Here is an 18,591-nt window from a genome sequence, read left to right as displayed (position 1 = left end):
CAGAATAATGAGGGATAAAACAAGATATTAAGAATGAATAAAGAAATAATTGACCTATGTAAAATATGAAGCAAAACTTGAAAATCAAAAGCTACAGGATAAAAATGAGAACATAAAAAAAGCTCTGGAGAAACAAAGATCTGTGTGGGAAGCTGAGAAAGGAGCTAAAGCTTAATGAGGTAAAGTCTACACTTAAGGAGAAACAGAAAACAGATGAAGGAGAGGCTGAGATGAATGGAGAGGGGAACAACATCTACGTAGAAACAAGCCACATTTTCCAGCGACATCAAATGTATATAAGAAGATCGCTGTGCATCACGGTCCTGGATAGGAAATCCATCCTGGCTAAGACCCTTAGCACAAAGGACTGTTTTTATACTTTTTCTCTCTGCCTCTTCCTTATGCTCAAGTCTTCAGAAATGAGCTAAGCTTTCCAAAGTCCTTTGCTTTTATATTTCAGATAAAGTCGAAGGGTAACAAGTGGTTGTGAGCAACTAAAGAAGCTATGCATTTGCTTGTGCCGTTAAAGTAACTTTTAAAAAAGAAAGGAAATAAAAAGAACTTTGAAAGGTGAAAATAAATGTTTAGATCTGGGGAGCAACTGGGTGGCTCAGTCAGTTAAACACCAGACTCTTGGTTTCAGCTCAGGTTGTGATCTCAGGATCATGAGATGGAGCCTGGCACTTAGCCCCAAGCTCAGCTCAGAGTCTGCTTGACACTTTCTCTCTCTCTCTCTCTCTTTCCCTCTACCTCCATCCCATTCTCTCTCTCTCTCTCTTTCTAAAATAAATAAAATCCTTTTTCAAAAAGTTTAGATTTGGCATTTCTTGAAAACAAGATTGTATGAAAAGTTAGGTGACTGTAATTTTCAATTACAGATGCTATATACATACCATCTTGGAGATAATTAATTAGATACATCAAAGGTATATATATCTTTAGCTGAAATAATTATTATAACTGAATATGTATCAATCATACACATTTATGCATGGTCTTATTAAAATTAAAAATATTCAGAGAGATATGTTCATCATTTTGAATAATCTGATTTAACTTTCAGAAATGTTTTTCTTTTGTCTTTACATTTCTCCTATACTATCTTCAACATGTTTTAATAAACTTATAGGAAGACACGTTTTTATAAAATAAGTACATCTTTTTCTGAGCTTACCATGAATACAATCCCTTTTCTCAGAAAATGCTTTCAAGTCAAAATACCCCCTGAGAGGCAGAGCTCTAAAAAAAAGGCAAATGGGAATCAGGGTATCTGCTATATATCTAAATACCTTAATAATTCATTAACTTACATCTGCCTGGGTGGCTCAGTTGGTTAAGTGTCTGACTCTTGATTTCATCTGGGGTTGTGATCTCAGGGTCATGAATCTGCCCCAAGTCACTCCATACTGGGTATGGAGCCTGCTTAGGATTCTCTCTATCCCTCTCCCTCTGCCCTTCGTCTCTTCATACATGTGCGCGCTCTCTCTCTCTCTCTCTCTCTCTTTCTCTCTCTCTCTTTCTCTCCCCTTCTCTCTCAAAAAAACATTTAAAATCCATTAACATAATTTTTTCATCCTTTTGATTATGTAATACAGCAGTTGTTTAGAGAACTAAATATTTTATGTAAATATGAAAATAATATTTTAAATAAATGTTTGAAATATTTGTTACAAAGGAGTTGTTTTACAGTGATTAACAATTTTTTAAGAGGAAATTATTCATCTGCATATTTCAAAAAGCATATTAATATTGTAATTGGATCAAATCAAATCGTTTTCACATATTCCACTTTTTATTAATATTGACTACTTTTTGCATTTGAAGTAGAACTTATGACTGAGAATGTGTGAGAAATAAAGTAAATTAAGATTTGGGGGATCCCTGGGTGGCGCAGCGGTTTGGCGCCTGCCTTTGGCCCAGGGCGCGATCCTGGAGACCCGGGATCGAATCCCACGTCGGGCTCCCGGTGCATGGAGCCTGCTTCTCCCTCTGCCTGTGTCTCTGCCTCTCTCTCTCTCTGTGACTATCATAAATAAATAAAAATTAAAAAAAAAAAAAAAAAAAAAAAAAAAAAAAAAGATTTGGAAAGAAGTATGTTAGACATTATTTTTACATATGAGAAATTTCCTTGTTATAGTTACATTAAAAATTTTACGATAGTTGACTATCAGAAATAATATGCAAAAACTTGTCTTGAAGGGAAGGTTTTTTGTTATTGAACATACTTAACTGTGGTTTTTTTACAAACATCTTACAATTTCTTTTACTATCACATACCTAGTGAATTTTTTTTCACTTTTAACTAGATTCTATTTTAATCTGATGGCAGACTAAAGACTGTGTTAAGGCACAAAGTTAAATTATTTTGGAGCTGTAAGAAAGACTCCAGTGTTAATATAATAAATTTCTCCTTGTACAGAAGAGAGTAAGTCCAAATCAACAAAGATAGCTATTAGCTAATCAGAATCAGGTATCTACGAGTAATTTAATTACATCAAAGGAGATAATGTATGTTTATGTCACATGATGGATGAATATTCTAGTTCATAAGGTGTACATTCCACTGGAATTTTTAAATAACCACAAAGAAATTCTATTTGTAACGTATATTAGAACATATAATTATTGAAGAGACTGTCTTTCTTCCAATGGATAGTCTTTCCTCCTTTATCGAATATTAGTTGACCATAAAGTTCAGGGTCCACTTCTGGGTTCTCTCTTCTGTTCCATTGATCTATGTGTCTGTTTTTGTGCCAGTACCACACTGTCTTGATGACCACAGCTTTGTAGTACAACCTGAAATCTGGCATTGTGATGCCCCTAGATATGGTTTTCTTTTTTAAAATTCCCCTGGCTTTTTTTTTTTTTTTTTTTTTTGGGGGGGGGGTGTCTATCCATTGGAAGAAAGACAGTCTCTTCAATAAATGGTGCTGGGAAAATTGGACATCCACATGCAGAAGAATGAAACTAGACAGTTCTCTTTCACCATACACAAATATGAACTCAAAATGGATGAAAGATCTAAATGTGAGACAAGATTCCATCAAAATCCTACAGGAGAACACAGGCAACACCCTTTTTGAACTTGGCCACAGTAACATCTTGCAAGATACATCCACGAAGGCAAAAGAAACAAAAGCAAAAATGAACTATTGGGACTTCATCAAGATAAAAAGCTTTTGCACAGCAAAGGATACAGTCAACAAAACTCAAAGACAACCTACAGAATGGGAGAAGATATTTGCAAATGATGTATCAGATAAAGGGCTAGTTTCCAAGATCTATAAAGAACTTCTTAAACTCAACAGCAAAGAAACAAACAATCCAATCATGAAATGGGCAAAAGACATGAACAGAAATCTCACAGAGGAAGACATAGACATGGCCAACAGGCGCATGAGACAATGCTCTGCATCACTTGCCATCAGGGAAATACAAATCAAAACCACAATGGATCCCACCTCACACCAGTGAGAATGGGGAAAATTAACAAGGCAGGAAACCACAAATGTTGGAGAGGATGCGGAGAAAAGGGAACCTTCTTACACTGTTGGTGGGAATGTGAACTGGTGCAGCCACTCTGGAAAACTGTGTGGAGGTTCCTCAAAGAGTTAAAAATAGACCTGCCCTACGACCCAGCAATTGCACTGCTGGGGATTTACCCCAAAGATTCAGATGCAATGAAACGCTGGGACACCTGCACCCCGATGTTTATAGCAGCAATGTCCACAATAGCCAAACTGTGGAAGGAGCCTCGGTGTCCATCGAAAGATGAATGGATAAAGAAGATGTGGTTTATGTATACAATGGAATATTCCTCAGCCATTAGAAATGACAAATACCCACCATTTGCTTCAATGTGGATGGAACTGGAGGGTATTATGCTGAGTGAAGTAAGTCATTCGGAAAAGGACAAACATTATATGTTCTCATTCATTTGGGGAATATAAATAATAATGAAAGGGAATAACGGGGAAAGGAGAAAAAATAAGTGGGAAATATCAGAAAGGGAGACAGAACATAAAGACTCCTAACTCTGGGAAACGAACTAGGAGTGGTGGAAGGGGAGGAGGGCGGGGGGTGGGGAGTGAATGGGTGACAGACACTGAGGGGGGCACTTGATGGGATGAGCACTGGGTGTTATTCTGTATGTTGGAAATTGAACACCAATAAAAAATAAATTTATTTAAGAAAGAAAGAAAAAGAAAGAAAGAAAGAAAGAAAGAAAGAAAGAAAGAAAGAAAGAAAGAAGAAAGAAAGAAAGAAAGAAAGAAAGAAAATATAATTATGTTGCTTGATGGTTTTCTAATACATCACATAAAAAGGAAAGACTATTGCCTGCTTATCTCAATATTTGGCAGCATATCCTAGGTCCCTCAAGCAAAAAAGAGTAACAATTTTCCTGACCACATTTTTTTATACAAAGATTTACAACATTAAGCACATACATATACAGACATGCGCAAGTACATACGATGTATATAAACTCCATTAATATTTTAAAGTATAGTTTTTATATAAATAGATATGAAAGATGCATAGAAATAGCAAATGGAAATATATGGATGAAAATAGTTAAATGTTGAATGAAACAAAAGGTGTGGTTTTAAGCTCCTTTTCCTTTTTTCCCCTTAAACTCATCTATATTTTCTAATTTTTCTAGGATAAACTGCTTGCCCAGTGAAACTTTCTAACAATAAAAATTATTTTACAATGAAGCTGTATTTCTAAGCATAAATATTTCTTCGTGAAAGCAAAGCCAAGTCGTATATTTTTCAAAAACAAAGTGGGGTAATGACTAATGATATATTTTAAATATATGTTTCAGCATAATAGAAAAAATAGTAAAGGATCATTTATAAATATCTAGGCTTCAATTCTTAGTGTGTTTAGTTTGTCAAACTCTAAAAGTAAAGTATCAAAGCATAATTCATTCCAAAGTGCTTTTTAAAAGATTTTTTTTATTTGAGAGAGAGAGAGAGTATGAGCAAGGGGGGAGAATTAGAGGGAGAAGCAGACTCCCCACTGAGTAGGAAGGCCAATGTAAGGGTAGATCCCAGGACCCCGAGAACATGATCTGAGCTGAAGGCAGATACTCAACCAACTGAGCCACCCAGGCACCCCCCCAAAAAGCTTTTTAAAAATTGCAACATATTTTTAATATATATATATATATATTATTATATATAATATATATTAAATATTAAATATTTATATTTAATAAATAAATATAATAATAATATATTATTATATTATATTATTTAATAATAATTATATATAATTATATAATAATTATATATATATAATATAATATATATATTATATATAATAATAATTATATATAATTACATAATTATATTATATAATAATATATTATATTATTATATATATAATAATATATAATAATATATAATAAATAATATATACATTAAATATTAAATAAATATATATATTATATATAATATATATTAAAAATATTATTATATATATAATATAAAAAATATATATATTATATTATATATATTATTATATATATTATTATATATATTATATATATTATATATATATTAAATATTAAATATTTATATTTAATAAATAAATATAATAATAATATATTATTATATTATATTATTTAATAATAATTATATATAATTATATAATAATTATATATATAATATAATATATATAATATGTATAATAATAATTATATATAATTATATGATTATATTATATAATAATAATATATTATATTATTATATATAATAATATATAATAATAATATATAATAAATAATATATATAAAATATTAAATAAATATATATTATATATATTATATATAATATATATTAAAAATATTAATATATATATTATATAAAATATATATTATATTATATATATTATTATATATATTATTATATATATATATATTTAATTCCAGTGTAGATAACATGCAGTATAATATTAGTTTCAAGTGTACAATATAATGATTCAGCACTTCCACACAACACCCGGTGCTCATCACAACAGGTTGCTCATCACCCATCACCTGCTTCACCCATCCCTCCACCCACCACCTCTGTTTTTTAATGTTTTTCTATAATTTTTTTACCAGCAGTTAGATACTTGAAAATTGGAGTGGATTAAAATAAACAAAAAACTATTTCCCAAATGAAAACAACTTATCACATGTTATAATTTCTGTTTATTTAGAACCTTTCCACCTCCAGATGCTTTTTAAGATCAGTTCATAAAATTCCTTGAACAAGAAAACATTTCATCATGTGGAAATAAATAGTAAGTTACATTTTTCTTACTTGGATTCTGTACTTTTTTAGTTTTATTCCAAAAGAATCATTGCCTACCAAGAAAGTGACCCGAATTGGGATTTAGAGGAAAAACAAACACAATTAGAGAAAATAAGAAACAATATCAACAACACTAAAAACTGTAACAAAAAGACAGTGGAGAAATAAAGGAGTGAAAAAAAAATAAAGAGGACTTCATATGAGTGTTAAAAGTAAGAGTAAAATAGTACCTACTCACAGGACATGGAAGGCATAAATTCTATGATAATGATACAGGAGAGCTTGGTTCTTGTCTCACAGAGTCGAAGAATGAATCTCGAGGACACAGGAGAGTGAGTAAAGTGATAGAAGTTTATTAAGGAAAGATACAGAGAAAGCTCTCAGGAGTGAGAGGGGTCCCGACACGACATGCTGCCACTAAGGCCTTGTAGGGTTGGCCTTGTAGGGTTGGCCTTCTATTGGAAGGCAACCAGGGAACCTACATCCTTTTAACATTATCTACTGATACCACCATTGAGTAAGGCTTAGTGATAACACCTTTAATGGCTTACTTCCCTTTTTAGAGTCTGGTGATTTTTTGTTGGCTACAAGTAGCTGTTATCACAAGACACCCTCCCCGCCCACACCTAGGGCAGGGTGGTCTGGCTTGTTCCCTCATCTCTGGTTTCCTTACCCCTCAGCGTTTTTGGGGATTTTTGTGAGCCTGCTTCCGTGGCCCCCTACCTAGCCCTGCCTAGCCCCATTTATCCCTAACTCAATAAGTCACGTAAAAATGGCTATTTACCACTTTTATGCCTCAAATGCCTGTTCCAGTAAGCTTCTCATTTGTCATGGTGTCAAAATTAAAAGAAAAAAATTCAATCATAATTTTTGGTTTTATTCCATTTGACTTTCCTTTAGTTATTGAGCCGGTCTGAGCCATATTTTCCTTAAGCCACATTTCCTTTATATTCCTTTATATATATATATATATACAGAGAGAGAGAGAGAGAGTCCATTCTGAAGGCTTGTCATAAGAATCACTTTAGCTTATTACCGGAGCCCACTGAGAGCAAGTAATCCGTCCTATTTGCCTGTCTGTTCCTAGTACCTACCCTGGAGCTTGTGCATGGTACATAATTGATAAATACCCATCCCTTTCTATATAAATAAAGTCTTTCTAAGCAGATCCTTGATTTTTAGGCATATCGAAGTGAAAATATTTTAGACTCATATAGGCAGGAGTTTGAATTCCAGCTATCCACTTTCAAGTTACATAACATTAAGCGCATAATTTGATCCTCATTTTCATCATTTATCGGATGAAAATTTAAAAAGAAGAAACAGCAAAACAGAGACAAAAGATCTTTCTACTTTACAGCATTATCGGAAATATGAATAATGTTGATTGTAAGGCTGGCTTTCCTTTTTCACTTGATCAAGTCAGATTTTGCTGTGCAGACTTTCGAATCTGATTACTATTCTCACCAGTTTCCAGAGGAAAAGCAGCCCATTCCCTCCCCTGGCCGGCCACAGAAGGTGCTTTGCTTAAAATAAGTGAATAGAGCTAACACAATTCATACCACTCTATGTCCTCTCCTGGCTTATGAAACAAGCTGTAGACTCAAAGTCAGAAAAAGCAAAGCCTGTTGTTTAAGGAAAAGTAAAACAGCAACAAAACTGTCCATTTCCTCCTACGGGAGCTATATTATGGGCTGTAGCTGTACTCTCCAACTAAAATTAGTCTTGGTATAGCTCTTTGCACCTCAACAAAAATGGCTTTTTTCCTTCTTCTCTCTAAATTCCTTGATGTGGAACAGGAGTTTGTAAGTTGAATTTCTTGTCTCTGGTTTCTCCATTGCTTATGACAAATCTGCATCAGTCTTTCAAACAACCTTGCCAAAATGTACTGGAAAACAGGGACTCATTGAGAGTTACTTGGCAATTTTAGTTTAATCAAATCCAAGTCTCCTAACACTTCCCTTCTCATTGGAGCAAGTCTATCCTGCTAGGAACAAATAGAACCCGGTGTTCAGCCTTGTGAGTGACACACATTTAGTAACCTTGCAATGGGTGACTGGCTAGTTGTGAGGGACCAAATGATATATTTATAAGCAGACTTTCTTTTCCTTTTAATTTCATAGTTTTTCTGCTTTCGCATATTTGATCGGAAAGGGAAGACACATGCCTCTCCTAATATCCCCGCCTGGGAAATAAAGTAGAATGGGGAGGAGGAATGCTGAGTGGTTCTGCAATCCAGTGAAGAGAGAAAACAAAGACAATGTGATAAAGAAAAAGAGGCCTTGTGCTGACTGAATGCCCTAACCTGAGGGCTTTGCAATTGCTTAGTCCATTATCTACATCCCCAGGATCAAATGTGAGATATTTAGAGATATTTATCAAAGAAAGGAGGAAATAAAGCCACAAAACAAGGTGAATTAATGCAGGGAAACCATTATGTTAAATGCATTCTCAGTATAGGAGAGCAAATTCAAATAAATGGGTAAAATACATGTATATATAAGAAAATATGATTTTATAAAATTTCAGAATAAGCGTGTTAGCAAAAGCATGTTGGCCGGCAGGATGTTTCCACTCTTATCATCATGACCACATTATGGCCGTAAAGTGAAACAAAAATAGGACTTATTATTAACATGTCCTTCTAGCAATGAATTCTATGGTATCATCTTTTTTAGTGGCAATCTTTCTTATTCTCTAGATGAGATGAATATTTATGCTTGTCTCCTGTGTTCCAGATAAAAGGAAATGATAGCACATTCCCTACTAAGTGAAAAAGTTAGCTCTGCACTTAACTGGCTTTCAACTGCAAACTACACAGAAAATATTGATGCAGATAACATAACAGGCTTTCATAAGAAACACGCAGATTTCATAGGTAAGAAAGAAATTAAGATTAATGATGCAATAATGGCTGCTTTAGTGTGTAGAAGATAGTTCCCTGTGGGCATTGTCTTTCTCATTTTTATACTTTATATATGGCCTTATTTTGAGAATAACTCTTACTTACCATAGAATCATTTTCGACACGAGCTGTTATTGTCATCTACAGATCACTGGTAGCCTATCACCATGTGTTTCTTTTTTACACAAATAAATGAACCTAACATGTGTATGATTCCACTTTATTCTCTGGTTTAGTCTTAAATCAAGAGAAGTAAATGCAAATGTACTCAAAGAAAAAAAATACTAGATATATAGGCTTTTAAAATTCTACTCGACCTCAGGTTTAAAATGGAGGAACAGTCAATTCTACAATTCTAGATAAGACTATGGAAAAACAATCATTTAAGAAACAATGGTTTTCCTAGCATTCAGCTATATAATTATGGCCTGGTCATTCTTAGACGCATTGTTGACGTTGTTTTGCTTTTAAAAAATTGAAACAAGGCAGGTGAAATGTCCTAAATGGTTGTGTGCTGGAGGTAGGAAAGAGATTGGAGGAGAGAGTGATTCTCAACAAAAATGTCAAAACTGAGAATATTTGCAAGGTGGAGATTTTGCCCAACTATGAATCAATTTCACTTCTTTATGCCGTTTGGGTTTACTAAATGAATGGATTCTCAAAAATTCATGGCAATGGTATCATGTTTTTGTAAACTGGCTAAAATTACAGATGTGTATATAAATCCGATACTGGTTTCACGATTTTTTTTTTTCCTTAAAGCTTGAGATGTCTGCAGTACATTTGAATGAATCATTTCAAAACTAACTAGCATTTTATATATATATATATATATAAGTATCTTGAGTACAGGATTCAAAGTGATGACTCTTCTTACTTTAAAATACTAAAGAAGAGAGTCCTTAAATTTATGAGTGGTAGGATGATACTGCTTTTCTTAGGATAGTGCACTAAAAAAGTGAACATGCATTTCTATTGCTTTATTATTGTGCAGTGGCAGTATGTTTGGAAAGCAAGAAGAGACCACAAATGGCCACCATTTCCTTCCTCAGCCCCCTAAATATTTATTTACCTATAATTATATAATGTGTGTGTGTGTGTGTGTGTGTGTGTGTGTATAAAATTATCTTGTTGATTTACACCATACCATGCCTTCCACTCTCTTTTACAGGTATAGAGGGTAATGGATGTTCATGTGCAGATAGTCTTCCTTTCTTTCCACTTTGGGAAAATCCTCTAACCCTTGTGTGTGTGCACGTGCACGTATGTATGTGTGTCTCTCTGTGTGTGTCTATGCATTTGTATTTTGTTAGATTATGTTTAGAAATTAGAGAAACGATCAAGTACATGTCTTCTACAAAAATATTGCCATTCATGTTATTTTCTCTCAGTTCATAATCCAAATCGATTACTAAAGTTTGAGAACAATCTAATCACTGCTGTACATCTAAACTGTTACTCCACCATTTCTCCCTTTACTCCCCAGAGTAACTTTTCCCCTTCCAAGGCTAATGTCTCTCCTCAACATTTCATGAAAACCTCTGCATATTTCTTCTTTTGTACATTTTCTACTCTGATTACTACCTAATTCACTTGGTCTTTCTTTCCTTGGAGATCTCAAACAAGTCTAACTTTTTTAACCATTCTATTGATAAGTCCAGGATTAATCCCTGATTTCCCATTAGTCATTTATTTGACATGTTACTCATACTGTTTTGCATTTTTCTCTTTCTTTTTGTGAACATGTCTTGTTTCCATCAAATTTGTTCACATATGTGTTAGGGGTGGACAACATTCTTCAACAAGTAAACTATAGGGCAGCGCGGGTGGCTCAGCGCCGCCTTCAGCCCAGGGCCTGATCCTAGAGATCTGGGATCAAGTCCCACATCAGGCTCGCTGCATGGAGCTTGCTTCTCCCTCTCCCTGTGTCTCTGCCTCTCTCTCTGTGTCTCTCATGAATAAATAAATAAAATCCTTTAACCACCCCACCCCCCCAAAAAAAACAAACAAACAGTAAACTACTGAGCCAAAAGATGCTCGGATTTAAGCCTGGCTCTACTGCTTATTAGTTGAGATAGATAGCAATTAAATTATCTTAGCTTCAGTTTTCCCATGGGAAAAATGCAAATGATGAAACCCACCTCAGGACATTATGATGAGAATAAAATAACTCATGTAAATAGCATGGTCCATCTGTGGCTCTGGAACAGTGAGATTTGGCTCTAGTGATTTGGCTCTAGTGATTTGGCTCTTCCCTATAGGTCAACAATTGGTTGGAGTTACCATATTTAAACGGGTACATCTCTTGGTTTGCTACCTCCCTTACCTCATTCCTTTCTTCTCTTTTCTGCTCCTGCCTGGTCCTTGTAGGTATTTCAATTTATAATCCTTGGACCACACCCTCTCTTCTCTTACTGTTTACCTCTCCAAAGATTACCCTCTCCCAAACACCAGCACATCACATACACTCTAGTATATATTGGAGTTTCCTCATTAACCTGTAGATAAATCCAAGCAAAACTGTAACTTTTAAAATGTTTTGCTATTTTATTAAATGAAGTTTTAAGGTGGATAATTTGTGTTTCAAATTGCAGCAACTTAAACATTGTTTTGAGTCTTGATGACAAGACTTTATCTTTTGATAAAGATAAGTAAATTATCAAATCAGGAAGGTTTTACTGAATACTATGATGCTGTAACCTACTAGAGATGACTCTGTGAGGCAGATTATCCTGCTGGGCTGTTAAAATAAATCGTTTTAAGAAAACAAAGCTATCAAAACTTCTTTTCACATTTAAATTCATGAAGAAGGAATTTAAAACTATCACTGGTTGTTAAGAGAAACTTCAATTGGGTAACTTGCCTCAGTGAACCCAAAAGTCCAAATCATTTCCTCTGGAAAGAATTACTTTAACCTAGTAAATATGGTATTCTTATACTAAAAAGTTGAGTATTAGAAGTATAACTGTGATCCCATTTTTGCTCCAAGAAATAGATTTACTTGGGACGTCTGGGTGGCTCAGTGGGTTAAGCAGCCGGCTCTTGGTTTTCGTTCAGGTTCATCTTGCGGTTGTGGGGTCAAGCCCCACATGGGGCTCTGTATTCAGTGTGAATCTGCTTCAGATTCCTTCTCCCTCTCCCTAGGCCCCTCCCACATACACTCTCTCTCTAAAATGAATAGATAAAATCTTTAAAAATAAAAAAAGAGAGAAAGATTTCCTTATTTGATTTTGATTTTCAAGCATATTTAAAAGGACCAAAATATTTAAAACTAACCATAAAATCATTTCAGGACAATTAAAGTTCTATCCACCTGGATACAGCTGAACATATTTTTCTTTAGAAAAGCAGAAGAGTGGAGTGCCTGGGTAGCTCACTTGGTTAAGTGTCTGCCTTTGGGTTTGGACATGATCCTGGGGGCCTAAGATCAAGCCCTGCATCAGGCTCCCTGCTCAGCAGAGACTCTGCTTCTCCCTCTGCCTGCTGAGAAATTGTCTGGGTTTGAAATCTGGATCCTCTATTTACAAACTGTGTAGTTACTTAACCTCTCTGTGTTTTACTCCTCATATCTGTAAAAGAAGGATAAAAATAGTACCAAACTCCTTGGACATAGGATTTGAAGTATAATACATGCAAAACACTGATAAGTAATAAATAATTGTTAACTGGCACTATTTTTCTTCAAAAGGATTTAATAAATTTAAACTGAGACCAAATGCTATCGTAGTTATAGATGTTGTCCATAAAATCTCTGTGCAGTTTGAATTTTTAATAACTTTATTTCTGTGTAGTATGGAGCAATGAACAAAATGCAACAGAGGAGGAATCTACTCAAAATGTAAATAAAATTGTTAATGATTTATCTGTTCTAACTATGTTTATTTTCCAGAGAACACACTTACTTTATGATAAATAGCTATATTAAAATGTATCCAAAATTGTAATGAATAGTTTGAAGTCTAAATATCTGCAATTAAACATTGAGTAAAAGTTTCTATTCATCCAAATGCAGAAGGCTGGCAATGGCTTCAATTCAGGTTATAGAGCTGGGGAGGAGAAAAGTAAATAAATTTGCATTATGCAAGTTATTCCCTCCTCTTACAGAAATAAATTGAGGAATCTGTGGGCATACTTACTATATAACAAAGATACTACATAATATAATCAATATCAATGTGTTTGCAATAAAACGGTTCTTTATAAGAATTTGAATACGAGTTTTTGATAAACTTCTTAACAATTATTTTATTTACTATTTCATGTAAGGTTATATTACAATTTATATATGTTGCATGATTTCAAGACCCTGAAGGTATAGGTAAAGGGTAGATAATTTATTTTGTTGATATGATTCTTCCTTGTACTCTATTATATGTTGGTATTATATGAGTATTTAACTGTCACGATAGCAACTATATTTATAGATAATCAAAGCCTGGACATTATTAATAAAATAAAGATATTCACAAGGGCACTCTTTTAGCAAACCAAACTACTGCTCATTGGTTATTTCCTCACTAAAGATTGCCACAAATAAATTCCAACTAGCCATTAATGATCTAGCAGGATAGGGGAGACCAAAAAACTACATTGTATTTTACAGAAAAAGATAGGACAATTATTCATGATCAAGTAGGATTTTCTAGGGAATGAACTCATCTCACCAGTACATAAAAGCAATCCATTCAACTATAACACAATAAATTGCCTAAACCCCATTAAAATCTTGGAACTTGTTATCCTCTCCAGAAAATGACAGACACACTTCAGAGAAAATTGGAAACTGAAAATAAGTAATCAGGGATTTTTTTTTTCTCAAAATATGGCTTAATTATTTCATCTGGTCAAAAAGGTGTGTGTATTTTTGTGTGATGCATGTGTGTGTGAGTGTGTGTGTGTGTGTGTGTGTATACAATAAGCCAGACACAATTCTAGATGTTGGAAATACAACAAGGAATTGGATCCAATTCCCAGGCTCAAGGCACATACACTGGATGAGGCAAGTAAATCAAGCTGAGATTGGTGTGATAATTGCTGGATGACTGATTTAGGAAAGGTCACTGTGGAGTGCCACGGAAGGGAAACAAATTGGCCTCAGGGTTTCAGAAAATAGGTCTTAGAGTCAGGTAAACGTTGAAGAAAGCCATATATATATATATATATATATATATATATATATATATAATTTTTATATTATTATGTATATCATTAGACATATAATTGACTTAAAGTGCATAGATAGAAGGTTTCCCACCAGGTTTCTGGTGAGGACAAGGATAATAGTGACGGAAATAAGAAACACCAGTGTTAGACGTGTGTACGAAAGTTCTATCTGCCATAACCAAAGAGTGATAAAGCTAGGTCGGCATTAAGTGAACAAAGAGGCTTTCTACAGTGATGATACCCCTTTCTGTATGTCATATAGTACCTGCTTTGGGCCTCTGTTTATGCTGTCAAATAACACATATCTCTAAGGTAGGCGTTCTCCAACCCTAAGAAATGCAGATTCTCCAAGATAGAAAGTATACTTCTAAGAACGTGGCAGAGCACTGCTCTTTGCTCTGACACATTTGTCCAAAAACTTCAATTCTAATCAGGATTCTAATATGATTAATTGGATGAGTTATAGCAAGTTAGGTAATTGCTATGTGGCTCATTTGACTCATCTAAAAGCATAAGAATTGAGTTTGATGGTACTTAGTACCTCAACCAAGTCTAACATTCTTTGATAACATATACATTTTTGATGAACTCATGAAAGTAGGCATCTTCCCTATTGGAAAAGTTCCTAAGTTATCGCTCATCTATTAAGCTGTTTTTCATTCTTTATATTCAATTTGGACCAACACATGCCTGATAGAATTCAAAGGAACAGGACTGAACCATATGTGAATTTTAATATCACCTTCTTCTACAGCTCTTTCATTTGTGTTCAATGAGTTTTGCTTAGAGTTATTATGGGGAAATTATGAAATATAGATTAATGGTTGCATTTTTATGCTTTTGATGTGTTGTTTAATGAGGTATGTGCCGTTTTATATCTTACATCAAAGAGACATCTGTTAGAAACCTTCTTATCATACACATCAAGTGACTTTTGCACTAATAAGCATAATCATCTGAATAATGGAATATGGTATCTTTTTTTTTTTTTACACCGATGAACTTACCTTATATATTTAGTTTCCATTTTGAAACTTTGGAATTAAAATTTCACTTATTATTGGACATAGCTTTCCTGCAATAAACTTAAAATGCTATGTAAGATTAGAGGAACAGTCAAAAGATACAAACATATAGTAGTCCTAAAGGCCACAGAATATAGTCAGGGAATTGCCATAATGGTGTGGCCTGCATCATTAGTGGTTTCTGCAGAAGTTATCGATCACTTTGGATTTTTCCTGTGCATTTCCAGTCACAGAAAAATCATTAATTTGATGAAATAGTCATCATATTCTAAAGTTAAAACGAGACATCAGTTCAAGTTAAATAATAGTTCAAACAAAATCACCATATTGATGATAAGATTCCCTGCACCACCTGCTCTCACAGCATCTTTCCACCAAGGCCTGCATGGTTTAAAATCAAATTGCCCTTTCAGTGAAATATGAAGTGTGTCAATATTTTCTGCATTGCTAAAGTAAATCAGCAAGATGTAAGATGTTTTTGTAAGACATAATACCATAGAATAAACTATAAAATCAAAGAAATCAGACCACTACTATGCAATCTACCATCCTGGGGTTATGTTTTTTTGTTTTTGTTTTTGGGTTTTGTTTTTTTTTTTTCTGTTTTTTTTTTTTTTTTTTTGCATGTAAACATAAAGATTTTACACAAGCCCATAAGAAACAGACAAGGGCTCTGGTGGGCAAATTCCTGATATCCCTTAGTAAGCAAGATGGAATGTAGTTACTAACCAATTAATTATAATATATTAAGGCTGAAATACCAAGTATTCAATAATTTCTCAGGGCAGATGAATAAACTATTACTAGCATGGCAATTACAGACAGCTCCCAACTTAATGATTTTTTGAGCCTATGATGGTGTGAAGGCAGTACGCATTCAGTGGAAATCATACTTGGAATTTTCATCTTTTCCTGCACTTGTGAGATGCAGTATGACATTCTTGTTAAATTGCATAATGGTGGCCACACAATCACAAAGGCAAACGACTAACATACTTAAAACTATTCTGTACCCATATAATTATTTTGTTTTCACTTGTATTCAAGAAATCACATGAGATATTTAGCACTTTTGAGGCACTTGTGCGGCTCAGTCAATTAAGCATCCAACTCCTGGTTTCAGCTCAGTCATGAGATCCAGCCCCAAGTTGGGATCCAAGCTCAGCTCAGAGTCCGCTTGAGATTATCCTTCTCTCCCTTTCTCCTGCCCCACCCTCTCTTCCTCTCTCTCATTAAATAAATAAAATATTTTTTAAAAAAAAAAGGATATTTAACACTTTTTACACTTTCTGAAAACTTATGCTAGATGATTTTGTCCAACTCTGTAGGCTACTGCAAGTGTTCTGAGCACATTTAAGGTGGGTTTGGCTAAGCCATGACATTCAGTAGGTTTAGGTGTATTAAATGCATTTTTGACTTACTGTATTTTCACTTTATGATGGGTTTATCATGATGTAACTCCATAGTAAGTTCAGGAAGATCTGGATTGCATTATGGCTGTCGTTCCCATATGTAAAATTCCAAGTAAAAGTATTTAGTGAGTTTTTCACCTAAAAGAGAGTAAAACATAAAACTTGTTTTAGTATTGAAATAAACAGCTCTATTTAAACAATGAAAAACACAAACACTGTCCTTTAAAAAGCTTAATTTTATATATATTACAAAATTGATGCATTAATAGCTGTTTTAAAACTAGACTATACAACAAATTAATGGAAATATTATATTGGATAGAAGAAGCTTTCCCAGAAAATGAAATCAGAGCTATTAAGGTGCTATTAAGAACAAACAACAGGGCAGCTCTGGTGGCTGAACGGTTTAGCGCCAGCTTCAGCCCAGGGCCTGATCCTAGAGACCAGGGATCGAGTCCCACGTTGGGTTCCCTGCCTGGAGCCTGCTTCTCCCTCTGCCTGTGTCTCTGCCTCTCTCTCTCTCTCTCTCTGTCTGTCTGTCTTTCATGATTAAATAAATAAAAATTAAAAAAAAAAAGAACAAACAACAACAACAACTACACATACAACAGCAGTGCTCCATCAAACTTAGGATCAAGTTTCAAGTTTCTGGCCTTCTCTTAGGTTATTTTCTGAGCTCACTCAAACCAAGCCTTCTGGGCTTCATTTTCCTTGTCTTTAAAATGAAAGAAATTCAGTTTAAGGAACCTAAGGTCACAATAAAATAATACATATTTCATTCTTTAACAATATATTTCAGTTTATTCACAATTTTAATTTTTAAAATATTATTTTTTTAAGAATTAATCATTTATTTTATTTTTGCAGGAAAGAGAGAATGCACCCACTCCAGGGTGGGGAAGGGCAGAGGGAGAGGAAGAGAGAGTCCCAAGAAGACTCCCCAGGGAGGGCAGAGCCTGACACAGGGCTTGATCCTATGACCCCAAGATCATGACCTGAGCCAAAACCAAGAGTTAGACACTTAACTGACTGTGCTACCCTGGCACCCCTATTCACAGCAACTTTAAAGATATAGCTTCAAAGCTATTGTTGTAATAGAGAATAGCTCCTGTTTTTCTCCATTTTTAAAATCCTGCAAAGCCTGCTCTGGATCAGTCACTCTTCTAGATAAAAACTACCTAATGTGGGGCAGCCCAGGTGGCTCAGCAGTTTAGCGCTGCCTTCAGCCCAAGGTGTGGTCCTGGAGACCCAGGATCGAATCCCACGTCGGGCTCCTGGCATGGAGCCTGCTTCTCCCTCTGCCTGTGTCTCTGCCTCTCTCTCTCTCTCTCTCTCTCTCTCTCTCATGAATAAGTAAATTAAATCTTAAAAAAAAAAACCTACATAATGTAAATATCATATTGTTTTAAATTCTAACTAAGCAAATATATCCCTCACCATTAATCCATATGTGTTGATTAGTTATGAGACAGTTCTATCAACTGTCTGTAGCATGCTACATTACTGTAACTGTGTTGATCTTTTTCTGTATCTCAGCATTTCAGATAAATTACTAAGTCTCAGTTGACATTTGAATTAAAATTTCTCTGTCTCATTCCTACAATTTTTGGAAAAGGCTTTGAGAATCCAGGGCATAACCATTTAATCTTACTTCTGTTTGACCTTGGTTACCTCAGCTCAGAACAATATACAACATGTCATCCATCTCAATTCCTAAACTTTATGCCCTTTATCTCATTTCGTATGTAATAAATTGCCTTTTATATGTATAGCTCTGAAAA

General features: G+C 34.3%; 1 long non-coding RNA gene across 7 annotated transcripts in view; it reads left to right on the top strand.

Annotated features, from left to right (window-relative positions):
* Window positions 1–18,591, top strand: part of LOC140625478 (uncharacterized) — a 109,953-nt gene that overhangs the window by 35,865 nt on the left and 55,497 nt on the right. For 4 of the 7 annotated variants that reach the window (XR_012024815.1, XR_012024817.1, XR_012024811.1 and 1 more), the window contains 3 exons: window positions 6,211–6,294; window positions 8,429–8,717; window positions 9,044–9,183. This is a non-coding gene — a long non-coding RNA (uncharacterized lncRNA). Of the gene's footprint in view, window positions 1–6,210; window positions 6,295–8,428; window positions 8,718–9,006; window positions 9,184–18,591 lie in introns of all 7 variants that reach the window. The other 3 variants (XR_012024816.1, XR_012024812.1, XR_012024814.1) reach the window with 2 other exon arrangements.

The sequence above is a fragment of the Canis lupus genome, chromosome 36 (assembly GCF_048164855.1).
Source record: "Canis lupus baileyi chromosome 36, mCanLup2.hap1, whole genome shotgun sequence".
In the NCBI taxonomy this organism is placed as follows: Eukaryota; Metazoa; Chordata; class Mammalia; order Carnivora; family Canidae; genus Canis; species Canis lupus.
The sequence above is the reverse complement of the archived record's forward strand: the minus strand, read 5'-3'. Positions and strand labels throughout refer to the sequence as shown.